General features: G+C 43.6%; 3 non-coding genes and 1 pseudogene across 3 annotated transcripts; 1 reads left to right on the top strand and 3 right to left on the bottom strand.

Annotated features, from left to right (window-relative positions):
• Positions 1-210: 210 nt before the first annotated feature.
• On the bottom strand, positions 211-282 carry TRNAH-GUG. Its single transcript has one exon. It is a non-coding gene; the product is annotated as a tRNA-His (tRNA).
• A 1636-nt stretch (positions 283-1918) lies between these two features.
• On the bottom strand, positions 1919-1990 carry TRNAH-GUG. The gene has a single exon. It is a non-coding gene; the product is annotated as a tRNA-His (tRNA).
• Positions 1991-2744: 754 nt separating this feature from the next.
• Positions 2745-2816, top strand: TRNAH-GUG. The gene has a single exon. It is a non-coding gene; the product is annotated as a tRNA-His (tRNA).
• A 13788-nt stretch (positions 2817-16604) lies between these two features.
• LOC102855565 overlaps positions 16605-16859 on the bottom strand; it is a 12711-nt pseudogene continuing 12456 nt past the window's right edge.

The raw sequence follows: 16859 nt of genomic DNA, 5'->3' as shown, positions 1-16859 counted from the left end.
ACCTAACAAGAACAACATCATCTTTACGGTATCTCAATTTCCAAGGAAAATAGATATAGCAGGTCAAGAAGCCGGCTTATTGTTAGGCGCCGTCAAGTCACTAAAATTCGTAGCGAACAACTGATTTGAACCGTCCTGCACCATTATGATTTATCGATAAAAACAGGGGAAAAAAAGTCCGGACCCCTTGCCGTGCCATTGTTCCCACAATGCCGTGACTCGGATTCGAACCGAGGTTGCTGCGGCCACAACGCAGAGTACTAACCACTATACGATCACGGCGAGCTACCGGGGACCTGTGAAATGCCTTTTCTGATTCTCCTCTTCAGCTGTCATAGGCCTTCCCCATTTAAGCGTCATTAAATGACCCACCTATAGGGCGGGCCCAAGGGCTGCGGCGAATGCGCAGGCGCGCCACACTAGAAGATGTTGTGTGGCTTCTGTAGTTTTGATTTCTCTCTCAATCCTGGGCGATAGTGATAAAGCCGTGTCGGAGGAAAGATGGACACTTTGTAGCGCCCCAAAGGAAGACGAGCGGACCGCTTCTCAGAACTGGGTGGCCGGGAACTCAAAGTGTTCACAGGTCGTGTACAGGTCCTTAGAGGACCATCTCTTATGCCCAGATAAATGAATCTGCAGCTGCCGGGAGCACCGCCTTTCGGAATTTCTCCTCTGCCGACTTCTCCAAGAGTGACCAACGCGGCCTCTGCGGAGAGCGTAGGCGCCCCCCAGAACAAGACCTGAGCAGTGACCGATTCTCACCTTCTGGCCCCTCCACTCTTCTTCCAGTTCCTCCCACTCCTCGGCCGCCCGGCCCCCGCGGAGGCCGACCTCCGGGCCGCGTGCCCAGATCTTCCGCCTCCGGTGGCGCGCGGGGCGGGGGCGCTGGTTCCGGTCTTTCTTCTTGTCTGTCAGCGCTCCTGTTCTCCCGGCGCCTAAAACCTGGCCAAGTAGTAGACAGGGGCCATTTGTTAAGAATGTGACAAGAGAATGCAGAATCTTACCCGCCTCCATTGTCGCCCGCTCGAGTTAACTACCTCTCCTGTCGAGCTGCCAGAGGCATCTTGGAAACAAATTGAATCCTTTCATTCCACCTCCCCCACTCTTACTTGCGGGAAAGGAGACGACGGGAAATTCGTCTCCTTACCTTCCTTCATTTATTGGCTGTCCTTCAAATCATTCCCCATTGTGTCTATTCATTCATTCAACAGGTGCTTGATAGGTCAGAGCCTTTGGGATTTCGTGGAGGAGGGGAAGAGAGGAGGCTGCTAAGAGAGGATTTCCTTTTTATCAAGAGTAATAAATAATTAATCCGTTGTAATTAGTGTTACAAAACAAAATTTCTATGAAGGACTGATAATGATTTGTAAACTTTCATTTAAAGAAAATAAAGGTTTCAGAAGGACAAATGGAAACAGGGAGGTTGCGGAAAGAGTGCTGCTACAAGTGTGGGGATTATAATCCGTGTAACAAATCAATGTGTATGGGCTATTGAATGGAAAACCAATTTGTTCTGTAAACTTTTACTGAGATCACAACAAAAAGTTTTAAAAGGAGATTAAGAAGAAACGTTATGGATCAGTTCAATTGTATCTGGGGGTTTTGTTTATTTGTTTTGGGATTTTTTAAAGAAAGAATTATTTCAAAAGTCTGCACACGAGATTACCCTGAGTGCTGACCCCAAAACCACCTCTGTTAGAAGCGCGCACAGTCCCCGAAACAGAGGTTTACCGTCTTCAGAAGGCAAATTTTTACAAAATAAGTGTAAATTACTTTTCTGTGAATTGAGAAGGGTTGTAGTTAAGTGCGGTTGACTATGACTCATAGAGAAGCTAGTAAACAAAGTTGAGAGGTGACAGGGTTAAAAATGAAGGCGGGTGATAAAAATAAGTCCCTTGCCGTGCCATTGCTATCACAATGCCGTGACTCGGATTCGAACCGAGGTTGCTGCGGCCACAACGCAGAGTACTAACCACTATACGATCACGGCGAGCTACTAGGGACTCGTGAAACAGTTCCTTTGCCTAAGCGCTTCTCTAATAAAAGTCCCGCCCCTTTGAAATGACACGCATTTTCTTTTTGTTCTTGCAAACTGCTTTGCCGCCTTACTGCTCTCTGAACATAGATATAGTGGCCTCGTCTGCCCTTCAAATTCTGTTGGCTTCTGCACTCTGACCACATCTGGAGTCTAGTGACTGCGAAAACTGTACTCGAGGTTTCTGTTTCTCCAGGTCTCGAAGGAAGTCGTGCAAGTGGGTCCTAACTGATTTTCCATCTTTGTACAATTTGACAGGCCAGTCCCAACCGGAATCCGCCTGTATAGTGTAGCAGCCATGATTATTATAATGGAGGGCAAGGACTTCTGGACCATCAACATTCGGTAGAGCCCGGACCCTCACATCCATCCTAGGAGTTACTGTTCGCAAGGTGGCTGTATAGGAACCCTTTACAAAACACTTTCAGGTTCGCTGTCTTGCAGTCCACTAGGGCTAGCAAGCCGAGATTTCGGGCGAGGGAGTTCATGGCTCTATGCCGAGCACCTAAAGACTGCAGGGATATGAGGGCCTAGAAGTGTTTTCCAGTCACCCTATTCCGTTTTATCGGCGCAGGATCCAGAAAGTCCTGGTAATGACTCAAAAAATTAAGAGTGCTTCAATGCATCTAGGTTGATAAGCGATCATGAGTTGCGTATAGCGTCTAGGGTGATACTCGATCGTGTGGTGTTTGTCGCGTCCCGGTAGCTCGCCGTGATCGTATAGTGGTTAGTACTCTGCGTTGTGGCCGCAGCAACCTCGGTTCGAATCCGAGTCACGGCATTGTGGGAACAATGGCACGGCAAGGGCGCATTTTTAGACTTGGGAAGTTACATTCTGTTCGCTGGCTATGTTAGACTGACTATGAAGGCAACGATGACATTATCCTGCAACAATTAGCGTACCTTACAGGAGAGTTCAGTGGCAACTCTAGGTATTTACTCCATTTTTAATTCTTCATCTGTAAGTTTATCGGCCAGTCAGCTTTATTTTAGTACATTTCTGTTGCATACCCACTTCTACTTTCATTTGACTTCATGATGGCCAAATCATATATTTAGTCTTCTAAAACTCTCACACTGGCTACAAAGTCGGTACTTTGGGGGGTGGTGTTACGTGCCATTGAGTCACTTGGCGACTCATAGCGACTCTATGTACAACAAGCCCTAAACCATGCTCTATCCTGTGCCAACCTTACTGCCTCTGACACACCTACGCCAGTCACTTACCCCAGTCACTGAGTCAATCCACCTCATGGAGGGTCTTCCTCTCTTGCACTGTCGCTCCACCCTCCCAAGCATGATGTCCCTCTCCAATATGATGTCCCTCCTTGCAACATGCCCAAAGTATCTCAGATGGAGCTTCAGAATTCCTGTCTCCAAGGAGCAGCCTGGTTTGGGTGAAGGTGTTATAAAACAATGGGCAATAGTTTCTTATGCCTTAGAAAAGTAAAGAGTGGACAGTACATTGCATTCCTGGTTCAGATTTCAAAAGGAAAAAAAAATCATTTGCAGTGGAAGGACTGGTTCCTATTTTCCCTATAAGGAATGCTTGGAGGGTGGTAATGAGGGGGTTGTGGCTTCCATCTCCACATTCCCAGAGATGAGAGAATGTTTTTCTATTGACCAATTACTTTTTACCTTAGGTTTAAAGCCATTTTATTTGTTACTTTGTTTCATATGCATTTGAAACACAGGTCTGTCATTTGGCATTAGGTGAAATGGAAGTGAGTTTTGGATTTGGCTCTCAGGAGGCTGGCAGGCAACTGTGTTACTGTCAAGGAGGGAATGAGATAGGACTGAATGAGCAATGAGATAGCAATGAGTCTCTCCAGCTCCTCCCTCGGGGCCTGGAGGTGGTGAAGCCAATCAAGAGCATTCCTAGGAGAGATGAGCATTGCACTGGGGTTGTGCTTCTTTTACTGACAACTCATCAGGAAGGACTAGCTGAAGAGCATGTAAAAACAAGCCCCTGCTGTGGGCTGGAATCCCCAGTTCCTTCAATCTGATCCATTTAAACCCATGCCACAGCCTCCTTAGACCCAGAGAGTGCTAGAAGTGCAATAAAATTGAGGGAGGTGAGCCTGGAAAAGACTGGCTGATTGAGTTAAGGGTTATTTTAGTTACAAAATCAACAGCATCAACCAAAGTGGATCTAGCCAATAAGTGTGATGACTTTTATGTGTTGGAACCAAAGTGACTATAATGTTGTTGTTGTGGTGGTGGTTGTTATGTGCCATTTAGTCACTTGTGACTCATAGCGAACCTATGTTGCTATGACATAGCCTGAAACCTGCTCTATGCTGTGCCAACCTTACTGTCTCTCTGACACACCTATCCTTGTTACCCCAGTCACTGAATCAATCCATCTCATCGAGGGTCTTCCTCTCTGTCTCTCCACCCTTCCAAGCAAGATGTCCCTCTCCAAGGACTGATCCTTTCTTGCAACAGTATGTCAGACGGAGCCTCAGAATCCTTGCCTCTGAAAAGCAGCTTGGTTTCACCCTCTCCAGGACAAACCTGTTTGTTCTCCTGGCAGTCCATGGTGTATTCAATATTCTTCTCCAGCACCACAGTTCAAAGGGATCAATTCTCTTTCTATCATCCCTAGTCACTGAGTCACTGTCCAGCTCTCTGATGCATAGCAAGCAATTGTGAAAACTGTGGCCTGAATCAGGCACTTCTTAATCTTCAGACTGACTTTGTTGCTCTTCATTACTCTGGAGAGGTCCTTGGCAGCAGACTTTCCCAAGTGCAATTCGTCTTTTGATTTCCTGGCTGCTAGTACCAAGGGTGTTGATTGTGGAGCCAAGCAGACTAAAGCTATTAAAACTCTCAATCTCTTCACCAGCTATCATAATGCTGCCGATCGGCCCAGCGGTGAATATCTTTTTGATTCTTGATGTTGAGCTTCCATCCATATTGAAGGCTGAAGTCCTTGACCTTCTGCAGCAAGCACAGATTAGAATAAGATCAAGTTGGAACCAACTCATAACTAAGCCTCTCCAAGCTTTAAAATACACAATTGCCCATCTTTCTCCCTTGGAGCTGTTGGTTGGTTCCAAATGCCAAAGAGGGAGTGCATTTCTATATGGACTACACTACCTGAGCTCCCTGGGATAAGATACATGGTAGCAAAGAAGGAAAGGCTTTTCTTCTGATGCCCTTGTCCTCATACCTCTGTTCCTTTCCTGTAGGTGCTTCTGTGCCATAGGAAATAAACTACCTCTAAAGTCTATGGGGCGTGGGGGGTAGGGGAGGGAATCACAAGTGATTGTCTAAGGGTATTACAAGTAAAAATAATTAACCAACAAAACTAAAGCCATACACCTTCCTAGGTAACCCATTGTATCTGCCTATGTCCATTCAATGTGACTGTGCAGCTAGGTTGCTCAGGAAAGTATAACTGATATTGTTGTATTACAGTGAGAGTAACAGAAGCAAGGGTGCTCCCCTGCACCGCTGATTTCAGCCATCTTGTCAGGTAGACAAATCTGAATTTGGAGGCATCAAAATTTTATAACATCATTTTCTGAAGACATTGAATTGATTCCCCTTGCTCTGAGTTTAGGTCCACAATGCAGACTTTTAACAATGATTCAGTTGTCTGTGTTGTAGACTTTCCAGTAGAGCATTGCTCTGAACAAACTTCTGATTTGTTGGTAGTTGTTCTTCTGTTGGTAGTTTTACTGAGACTCTTAGAGTCTGGTAGGAATAATTAATTTCTTTCTTTTTTTTACATCTTTGCTTTTACAGACTTTGGATTTCCATTCATTCACTGTTGCACTTTTCTCCCCTCCCATTCCTCCCCCTAGTACACTACCCTCTTGGAAAAGTAAAAGAAAAATTCTTTCATTGTTTTACAAACCCTCCCAGGTCCACTCCACCATGTAGCCTTTGCTCTAGATTTCTGTCATGACAAACATACCTAATCACATATCCCTTTTAAACAGTTTTCTCCCTCAACTGTTTCAATGCAGTATACATTATTGAACCCATCTTTCTCAGTCTCCCACCAACCCCAAGGTCAGTCCTGTTTTACAACAGTGGCACTATGCAGTATTTGTCCTTTTGTGACTAAGATACTTCACTCAGCATAATGTCCTCCAGGGTCACCCATTTTTAATAATATTGCATGAGTTCCTTATTTATCAGTGCAGCATAGTATTCCATTGTGTGAATATGCCACAACTTCTCTGTCCATTTGTTTGTTGATAGGCACTTAGGTTGTTCCCAACTCCTTGCTATTGTGAACAAAGCTGCAATAAATATGAGTGTAATTAATTTCCTTTGAACTTATACCCATTTGAGGGCACTGACCGATGGAGAATATGGACCAGCAAAGCTGAGAGCTAGCGACACTGGGCTGGAATGACTTCACCAGGACCCTGCTCTCCTGGAACACCTGCCCCACTCCATCTGCACCCAGGTGTTTCTTTTTTAAAAATCATTGTTTACCTTTTTATGATTTCTGATTCTAGAAATGTGGTCTTTTTCCAGACCACTCTCCACTTCAGGTCCAAGTTATTCTGCAGGCATTAAGAGAAATGAAAAGCACCAGGAAAGACACAGATTGTGTAAGAGCTCTTGGCTCATGCATTCCAGCTGCAGCTGTTCAAATCTTGATTGGGTTTATTAGTTTCTGCAGATTTTCAATGTCCAATTTTTTTAAAAATTTTTTTAAAATATTTTTTTTAATTATTATTATTTTTGTGTGCATGTACCGTCAAATCAGATCTGACTGGTACAGGAGGATAATTGCGCCTCCTTCTCCGGCAGAGCCTCTGGTGGATTCGAACCGTGTTCCTCTGGGATTGCAGTGCAGCTTCTTGCCACTAGGCCACCAGAGCTCCCCTCAATGTCCAATTTAAGTCATTTTGACTTTGAAAAGTTTTCTTCCTTTCTTACTGTGAGGTACAGTAAATAGCTGGTACTTTTCCTCTAGGCTAGTGCTAACTCTTGTTATACACACTTTTGTATACACACACACATATATATAGATATATACTCTACACACACACACACACACACACACACACACACGCATACCATGTGCCAGTGAGTCAGAACTGATCCATAGCTGATCCTCTTAGTAGGTTTTCAAAAGCAGTAAATCACATGAGAAGAGATTGTCCCATGGAGCAAGATATATGTATATACACATATAATATACAAATATATACATATAGCCTCTGGTGGCCTTGTAGTAAGAAGTAAGACCATATACACGAACATAAACACACACACATAGGGTGTGTGTGTGTGTGTGTGTGTGTGAGAAAATATATATACATGTCAGAACATAGAGCTGACTCCCCAACCCACAGCTAACTCCCCAGTAGGTTTTCAGAAATCACAGAGGAGGTTGTCCAACTTTTTTCTGCAGAGTAGCTGGTGGATTTGAACTAGGTGTCTCTGGGTAGGCAGTGCAGCTCCTTACCACCAAGCCACCAGACCTAATATATGGTATAAGTAGATAGCTTTCAAGTGGCAGACTGTGAAGGGGCCAGCAGTCATACGGGTGCATAAATATCAGAGTGTCAGCTTAAACAACCAGCCATGCAACCTTCTGAATACACACAGATTATCTTGGAGCTGCTGTAGCTGTAAATCATTGCAGCAGCGTCAAAATCACCTGGAAGGTTGGCTGAAACAAGATCTTGGGCATACTTCAGAACTTTATTTTAACAAGATCCTCCCCAGGTAACTCATCAGCACATTAAAGTTACAGAAGTGCTATTCTCGCCTAAAGGAGCTACCTGCCTCTAAAACTCTCAAAATCCACATACTTATTTATCCAATCAGAACTGACTCATAGCAGATCCTCCATCAAGTTTTCAAAACCTATATGTTGCACTCAGTATATGTCTTCCATCTTCTTTTAATACTTTCTGGATCATTTAATATTCTGCCTAAAGCATCCTTGATTATAGCAACTCTAGGTTTGAATTTGTTCTTCAGTTCCTTGAGCTTAAGAAATGCTGAGTCATTGTATCAAATGGAATTGGCAGATACAGAAAAATTTAATGAAATAACATATGAGCTAGAGCCTATGGTGATGAAGGAAGAAGTTCAATCTGCTTTGAAGGAAATAGCAAAAAATAAGGCCCCGGGAATAAATGGTATACCAATTGACATATTACTGCTAACAGATGCTGCCCTGGATGTGCTCACCAAGTTGTGCCAAGAAATCTGGAGAACAACCACTTGGCCAACCGACTGGAAGAGATCTATATTTATTCCCATCCCAAAGAAGGGTGACCCAACCGAGTGTGGAAACTACAGAACAATATCATTGATTTCACATGCAAGCAAGATTCTACTGAAGATTATCCAAAAACGACTGGAATAGTACATCAGCAGAGAATTGCCAGAAGTCCAGGCTGGGTTTAGAAGGGGTCGTGGTACTAGGGATATTGTAGCTGATGTTAGATGGATCTTAGCTGAAAGCAGGAAATACCAGAAGAATGTCTACCTGTGTTTCATTGATTATGCAAAGGCGTTTGACTGCGTGGATTATAACAACCTGTGGCTGACTCTGAGAAGAAAAGGAATCCCAGAACATTTAATTGTGCTAATGCGAAACCTATACTTGGACCAAGAGGCAGTCGTCAGAACAGAGCAGGGTAACACTGCATGGTTCAAAATTTGGAAGGGTGTACGCCAGGGATGTGTCCTGTCTCCATTCCTTTTCAACCTGTATGCAGAGCAGATTATCCGGGAGGCTGGGCTCTGTGAGGAGAACTGTGGCATCAGGATTGGTGGAAGATCTATTAACAATCTGCGTTATGCAGATGACACAACCCTGCTTGCTGAAACTGAGGAGGACCTCATGCACTTGCTGCAGAGGGTCAAGGACTGCAGCCTTCAGTATGGACTGAGGCTCAATGTTAAGAAGACAAAGATCCTCACCACTGGACCAATCGGTAGCATCAGGATGGATGGTGAAGAGATTGAGATTGTTCACAGCTTCAGTTTGCTCGGCTCCACGGTCAACACTCTTGGCACCAGCAGCCAGGAAATCAAAAAGCATATTGCGATGGGAAAGTCTGCTGTTAGGGACCTCGCTGAAGTACTCAAAAGCAATGGTGTCTCTCTGGAGACTAAGGTGCGCCTGATACAGGTCATGGTCTTTGCAATCACTTGTTATGCATCAGAGAGTTGGACAATGACTAGGGAGGACAGAAGGAAAATTGATGCCTTTGCGCTGTGGTGCTATAGAAGAGTAATGAATGTACCATGGACTACTAAGAAAATAAACAGATTCATGCTGGAGAGGATTAAACCAAGCAACTCCTTGTAGGCAAGGATTCTGGTGCTTCGTCTGACATACTTTGGGCATGTTGCAAGGAGGGACAGGTCCTTGGAGAGGGACATCATGCTTGGGAGGGTGGAGGGACAGCGCAAGAGGGGAAGACCTTCTATGAGATGGATTGATTTAGTGACTGGGGTAATCGGCATGGGTGTGTCAGAGGCAGTGAGATTGGCACAGGATAGAGCAGGGTTTAGGGCTGTTGTACATAGGGTCGCTATGAGTCGCAAATGACTCGACAGCACATAACAACAACAACAACATTCGTTGCACAGGAGAAAATAGTTCCTCTTTCTTCCATGGAGCGCTGCTGCATTTGAATCACCAGAAAAGCATGGCCTTTGGGTTACTAGCGTAATTCCCTATGGACTAGGCCACCAGAGCTCTGGTAGTTCCTGTAGGCTAGAATAGGTTGTACGGGCTGGTTGTTTAAGGTGACACTCTGATGCTTATACACCCAAATGACTGCTGGCCCCAGACACAGAGATACTGAAGGAGGAAAGCAACACAGGAGGTCTCACACTTCTGGTCTCACAACCTACTACATGATTGTTAGGGTTGGACATTTCCCATCTTTCTTCTACAGAGTAGCTGCTGGATTTGAACTCTGTGCCTTTGGTACAGTAGTGCAGCTTCTTACTACTAGGTCACCAGAGCTCCCAGCAGGGATTTTTACCAAAGAGTGTCGTTGGGATCAACTTGTGGACAGTTGGGGCAGGAAGCAGAGAGAGAAGTTCGTAGGTTGAGTTGACAACAGTCTCTTGTTGACCTAACAGGCTACCTGCTATTGATTTTTGTTCCGTGTCTGAAAATTTAGTTATAACCTTGACTTGGTGCTCATAAAATTGAAGCTGGTATCTTATTCCTAATTCAGTTTCTTATAGCTGCATGCTCAAAGAAAGTTAATTTCTGATTCTTTAACAGAGGCTGGTCAAGAGAAGAATATCTATCCCTGTAAATGTTCAGTAAAACTAATAAAATTTAATAACAATAAAAAAGAGAAGAATATCTTTTGGGTTTTTTAAACTCAGTGTTCACTTTAATAACTTAAATAAAAATCAAGCAGAGTAATATTTTTTTTCTTTCCACACTTGAGTTTTGTAAATATCTGTCCTTGTCTATACTGGCAGCATCATTCTATTTGTTCAACTTGCTTGAGTCTCAGAAGGCTGTGCAGTTATGAAACCATGACTCTTTTTTTTTTCTTAAAAAATATTGGTTTGTATACAACAATTTGTTTATGTTATGTATCCTTCATATACCTTTTCTTAGATTCATGACTCTTGAAAGAGGAAATTAATTAGAATATTTTATTATATCTAAACCATATTCATACATTATTCAAAATTACGAGAATGGCTATCTTGGCTGGGAAACCCCATCAAGTTTCAATGGGCTCAAAAACAGTTGTTGAATTTATCCTGAGTGACCTAGAAACCTGCTTTCTTGGAACCCACCAAGGCAGTGAAGGCTCAGCCACTAGACATGAGCTGTGATAAAATTCGCTAGCACAGATGGTAATCTGCCCTAAAACATTTCCAAGGGGATTTTAATGCAGCAGAATAAAATCATTCTAATGAGACAGGAGGTTAGGATTGAACAATACACAGAAAATAAATCTGATAACACCTCAGAACAGTTTCTAAGAAGAGCTCTTGTTGTTGCTGTGTATCATTGGGTTGGATCAAACCCTTTGCTGACCTTCTGGCAGGTTTTCAGAGGCAGTTAATTGCATGGAAAGAGATTACGCATCCTTCTCCTGCAGCTTCTTGCCAGAGGCCACCAGAGCTCCCTAGAAGAACTCTCACGTTTCCAATATTCTTTTTCTTGCTCCCGTTCCTAAACTGTTGGCTTTGTGTACCAGTGTTCATAGTCTTTAAATCATCAGTCTCTAGCACAACAACTGTAAAATGAGTGCAGCTGTCAATTAACTGTTCTCCAGCCTTCTATCCTTGGCCCCTCACTGATCTGTCTGCTGATTTCAACATAGCATCCTTCTATTAGTATCTTTTTGTGCAATTGCCTTTACTATGGAGACCTTACACACATATAATTTACCTAACCAGGGTGTGCAAGCCAGGAGCCCTGCCAAATATTTTTTAATTCTTTACTGATTTTCACCAATATTTGTGCTGTACCAGCCTTGAGTGCCTTATTGTAGTCTTCTATTTTCTGGGAGATAATTAGTTTACTGATTTCAGCTTTGTATTCCACTAGACTGCAACTCTGGTCCCAAAGTTTGCCTACTTAATCTTAAACTTTGTTTCTCTTGGTAAAATATGTCTTTTTATTCAATTCCTTTCTGAGGAAGATAGCAAACCTGCTGGTTGGTTTTTTTTTTTTTTTTGGGGTTGTTGGTTGGTTGGTTCTTTTGGTGAGAAAAAATTGTATTTAGAATTTGCCAGATGGACTCAGTTTGTTGCTGTTATTGTTAAATGTTGTCGAGTTTCCTGCAACCCATTGTGACCCTATGTACAGCAGCATTGAACCCTGCCCTATCCTGAGCCAGTCTCACTAATTCCAATGCATCAACCCCCAATGTCCTAGTTACTGTGCCAGTTCATCTCATCCGGGGTCTCCCTCTCCTTCACTGTCCCTCCACCCTTCCAAGCAAGATGTCTTTCTCCAAGGACCATTCTCTCCTGGCCACGTGCCCGAAGTAAGGAAGACAGAGCTTCAAAATCCTGCTCTCCAAGGAGAAACTTGGTTTCACCCTCTCCAAGACAGATTTACTTGTTTTCTTAGTAGTCAATGGTATGTTCAAGACTCTTCTCCAGCACCATAATTTGAAAGCATTGATTCTTCTTCTGTCATCCTTAGTCATTGTGCAGCTTTCTGAAGCGTAACAAGTAATTGCAAAAAACTAAATTTAGATGATCCCAATTTTGTAGGCAACATCCAAAGCATCATAGTCATAGGCCTTCTTCTCTCCATCAGGCCTATTCAAGGTGTAGACCTTGGCCACATCAATGTCATAGAGCTTCTTTATAGCTTGTCTAATTTGGTGCTTGTTGAGTTGACATCCACAATAAACACAAGTGTGTTGTTATCTTCTATCTTCTTCATGGCTGACTCAGTGGTCAGGGGAAACTTGATGATGGCATAGTAGTCAAGCTTGTTTTTCCTGGGGGTGCACTTGAGGGGTATCTGGGCTGCTTTCAGAGTCTCAGCCTCTTAGGCCGCCAGAAGGTGGGTGACACGCAGATAATTTTTTTTTTTTTTTTTTTTTTGCTGTGGATGCCCTTCAGGACTGCCTTGTTGGCCTTTAATGCCTTTGTGTTGGCTTCAGTTTTGAGAGGGGCAGGGGCTCCCTTCTTTGCTTTTGGCGCTGGTTAGTTTTTAAAGGGTATTAAACCAACCTCCTACCATAAAATAACACTATCACCTTAATAGCAAATGCCTCAAGGCAACCTCCATTCTGGTGAGATTCTCAGGCAAAACTGATCAATAAAGATTCTCTCAAGCCTCACAGACCTTTTGGTAGAACTTAATCTTCCAAGACCTTCTATCCCACATTTCTGTGGAATAAAAGAAATAAAGAAAACCATGTTAATAGAAAGAAATTGGTCTTGGATGAAAATTAGCTTGCTTAGAAGGTGGGACTGTTCATTGAAACCTCTTGGAATTTAAATCTTGAAGATTTAGAGAGAAGGCTATTCTTGTTGCTATATGCCTTCGAGTTGAACAAAATGAAATACTGCCTGATCCTTCACCATTCAGAGAGAAAGTGGGCAAAATTTAATCCAGAACTCTCACTCTATGGTCCAGAAAGTTAGGATGCTTTCTCTTAGGAGCTCTCTAGAATCAGAGGTTGAAGCTTGTGAATCACAGCACATTCTACTATCCAGATCCTACACAGGTATGAGCATTTTAAGCAGGAGGAATCCTTTGCTCAGAAGCTCTGTTCAAATCCTGTGGCCCACCAGTCAACAGTCCTGGCCAGCAGGTGGGGCCATTTTTGAGCCCCAAGAAATACTATTTCCTGTTGTTGTTGTTGTTATGTGCCGTCGAGTCGCCTGCGACTCATAGCAACCCTATGTACAACAGCCCTAAACTCTGCTCTGTCCTGTGCCAATCGCACTGTCTCTGACACTCCCATCCCAATTATCCCAGTCACTGAATCAATCCACCTCATAGAGGGCCTTCCTCTCCTGCACCGTCCCTCCACCCTCCCAAGCATGAGGTCCCTCTCTAAGGACCGGTCTCTCCTCACAATATGTCCAAAGTAAGTTAGACGGAGCCTCAGAATCCTTGCCTCCAAGGAGCCACCCGGTTTAACCCTCTCCAGGACAAATCTATTTGTTTTCCTAGCAGTCCATGGTATTCTCAATACTCTTCTCCAGCACCACAGCTCAAAGGCATCAGTTCTCCTTCTATCCTCCTTGGTCATTGTCCAACTCTCTGATGCATAACAGGTGATTGCGAAGACCATGGCCTGTATCAGACGCACCTTAGTCTCCAGAGAGACACCACTGCTCTTCAGCACTTTGGAGAGGTCCCTAACAGCAGACTTTCCCATGGCAATGCGTCTTTTAATTTCCTGGCTGCTGGTGCCAAGACTGTTGACTATGGAGCCAAGCAAACTAAAGCTGTGTACAATCTCAATCTCTTCACCATCCATCCTGATGCTGCCAATTGGTCCAGTGGTGAGAATCTTTGTCTTCTTGACATTGAGCCTCAATCCATTTTGTAGGCTGCAGTCCTTGACACTCTGCAGCAGGTGCTTCAGGTCTTCCTCAGTTTCAGCAAGCAGGGTTGTGTCATCCGCATAATGCAGATTGTTGATAAATCGTCCACCAATCTTGACCCCACATTTCTCCTCATAGAGCCCAGCCTCCCGGATAATCTGTTCTGCATATAGGTTGAAAAAGTATGGAGATAGGATGCATCCCTGGCATACGCCCTTCCCAATTTTGAACCATGCAGTGTTGCCTTGCTCTGTTCTGACGACTGCCTCCTGGTCCAAGTATAAGTTTCGCATTAGAACGATCAAGTGTTCTGGGATTCCCATTCTTCTCAGAGTCAGCCACAGTTTGTTATGATCTACACAGTCAAATGCCTTTGCATAGTCAATGAAACTATTTCCTAGTCTCCAAAATTTATTTATTCAATACATTTTAAAGAGTAATCAGATCTAGAAACCAGAGAAATACAACGTCCACTTCTACCGCTTGCTCACTGATTGCTAAAACTCTTAACTTGATGTAGAAACTATGCAGGCTGTTGAGAAGTCACACAGGCTACTCTGCCTTTGATTCCTAGTCAGGTGGCCTATCTCAGTTCTTTTCTTGAGCATAGGTGTTGATCAGATGGGACAGAGAAAGAATATTAGAGAAAAGGGGAAAAAAGAAAGGTGGCATTAGGTTCTCTTTGGTAGTCTACCTTTTATCAGGGATTTTCTTCTTTATTTATAAATCCTGCCTTCAACCTTGACTCCTTCATCTTCATACCGCTTCTTACCCAAATCTGACCCCACTTCTCTCTTTCACTCCTAAAAATATGGTAAAGACAGTGATTTCTCTTGGAATTGGGATTGTTTGGTGAAACAGAGGGGAGGAAACAAGGGCTGCTTTTCAGTCACATATACCATAAAAAGTCAGCAGATCCTGCAGCAGTCCTCGAGGGCACAGCCCGTGGATCAAATCACCATGCAGACTTAAAAGGTGGCACTAACCTGGTAGCCCTTCCCTACTGTTTCTAAAAAGTTGTTGCTTTTGAGTGAATTCCAACTCATACTGACCCTTAGACAGAGTGAAACTACCCTGTAGAGTTTCCACATACTTTAGACATGATGTAGGGAGGGGCTAATCCCTGAAAAAAGACAATGTGCTTAGAAAGGTACAAGGTCAGAGAAGGGGATAAACAGTCTCAACAAGATAGATTGACACAGTGACTGAAACAATGGGTTTAAGCACAGCGCATTGTGAGGACAGTGCAGGATTAGGAAAGGGTTCAGACTGTGAGTAGGAGCTGACTTGATGGTGCCTTCCATCAGTAGGATTTCCAAGGCCGTAATCCTATGGAAGCAGACTGCCACATATTTCTCTCATGGATCAGCTCCTGAGTCCCAGCTGCTGACCTTTCAGTTAGCAGATGAGTGCTTAATTATTGCACTGCCAGGGATCGGTTTTCTTGACTGTGAAAGTTTAGGTTACTTCATTTCAGGAGGACGCTGAATTAATCTTCTCTTCCTTACAAAGCTGCTTTATGAAAAACTTGCAAACCTGGGACCGTTTTCTGTGGAGATCCTAAGTGAGCTGTGGAATCAGCTGTGTAACCCCTTCAGTATCCTCTGAGGCTTTAGAGGTGCCACAGAAAAGTCTGGAATCTAATTGACTTGAGTTTGTGGCTGAAATTGAGAAAATGCCCAATGACTGCAATCAAATCCACGATGTTGTCTTGACCTTTTTTTGTATTACCATTACACCACCTAACTTCCCCTGTTAGTTTTTCTTGCTGACTTAGAGAAAATTCTGTCTTGGGCTGGGTGCTCTATATCCTGAGAATAGATCCAAATGGTGTGGAGCAGATTTTGTAACTCAGCTTTTGGGTTCTCATCAGGAGAAACCGACAGTCTCTCATTAAGGTATCACATTGCTGCAAAACATATGGTGGCTTTTCAAGAGAATCCTGTTGGGCTTGTTATGTTTAGGTGAGCTCTTCAGAATGCAAAGACATGAGAAACAGAATCATTTTAGAAACACTGCCTCTTGTCAAGATAATTACCATGTGGAAAGCAATTTTCTTCACAAACTGTCCCAACGGGCTATTTGATATATGGATCGTAATTACTTGAAGGTGAAACATACAATATTGAACTACACTTTCAGGCATAAGTAAAATATGAGTATAAACTATTATTCAAACAGTTTGATATACTTTAGTGTTTCAGAAAATGCAGAGCTATGTCTCTAAGGCCATTGATAGAGAATATTTTTAAAAGACATAAAATTCGGTTTAAAATACACAGAAATGTATGAGACCATGATGTCAGCAGCAGAGGCAGTTGGATTGGTAAGAACAAAAATAGTATTTAAAAAAAAAAAGTATTTCTGTGAGGAGTCACGGAGCTCTGAATAAGGACCATATGGCTGTACTTCAATGGTGGTAGATTTCTCTGGTACACTTTGTTTTAAAAAGGTTTGTTTTAGCCCCTTTCCTCAGTTGCCGCTAAGGTGCTCGGTCCTTCCGAGGAAGCTAAGGCCACGTTGGGGTGAGGCCCTCACTTCATCCAGCGACTAGCACCGCTTCCGGCAGCCTTCAGCCTAGCAACACCGCACCATGGCCTCCGTCTCTGAGCTCGCCTGCATCTACTCTGCCCTCATCCTGCACGACGATGAGGTGACAGTCACGGAGGATAAAATCAATGCCCTCATTAAGGCAGTCGGTGTCAACGTTGAACCTTTCTGGCCTGGGCTGTTTGCAAAGGCCCTGGCAAATGTCAACATTGGGAGCCTCATCTGCAATGTGGGTGCTGGTGGACCCGCTGGGGCCGCACCAGCTGGAGGACCTGCC

The sequence above is a fragment of the Elephantulus edwardii genome, unplaced genomic scaffold (genome assembly GCF_000299155.1).
Source record: "Elephantulus edwardii isolate Elephantulus edwardi_28Jun2011 unplaced genomic scaffold, EleEdw1.0 scaffold00026, whole genome shotgun sequence".
NCBI lineage: Eukaryota > Metazoa > Chordata > Mammalia > Macroscelidea > Macroscelididae > Elephantulus > Elephantulus edwardii.
Note: the sequence above shows the minus strand (reverse complement) of the source record. Positions and strands in the feature narration are given on the sequence as shown.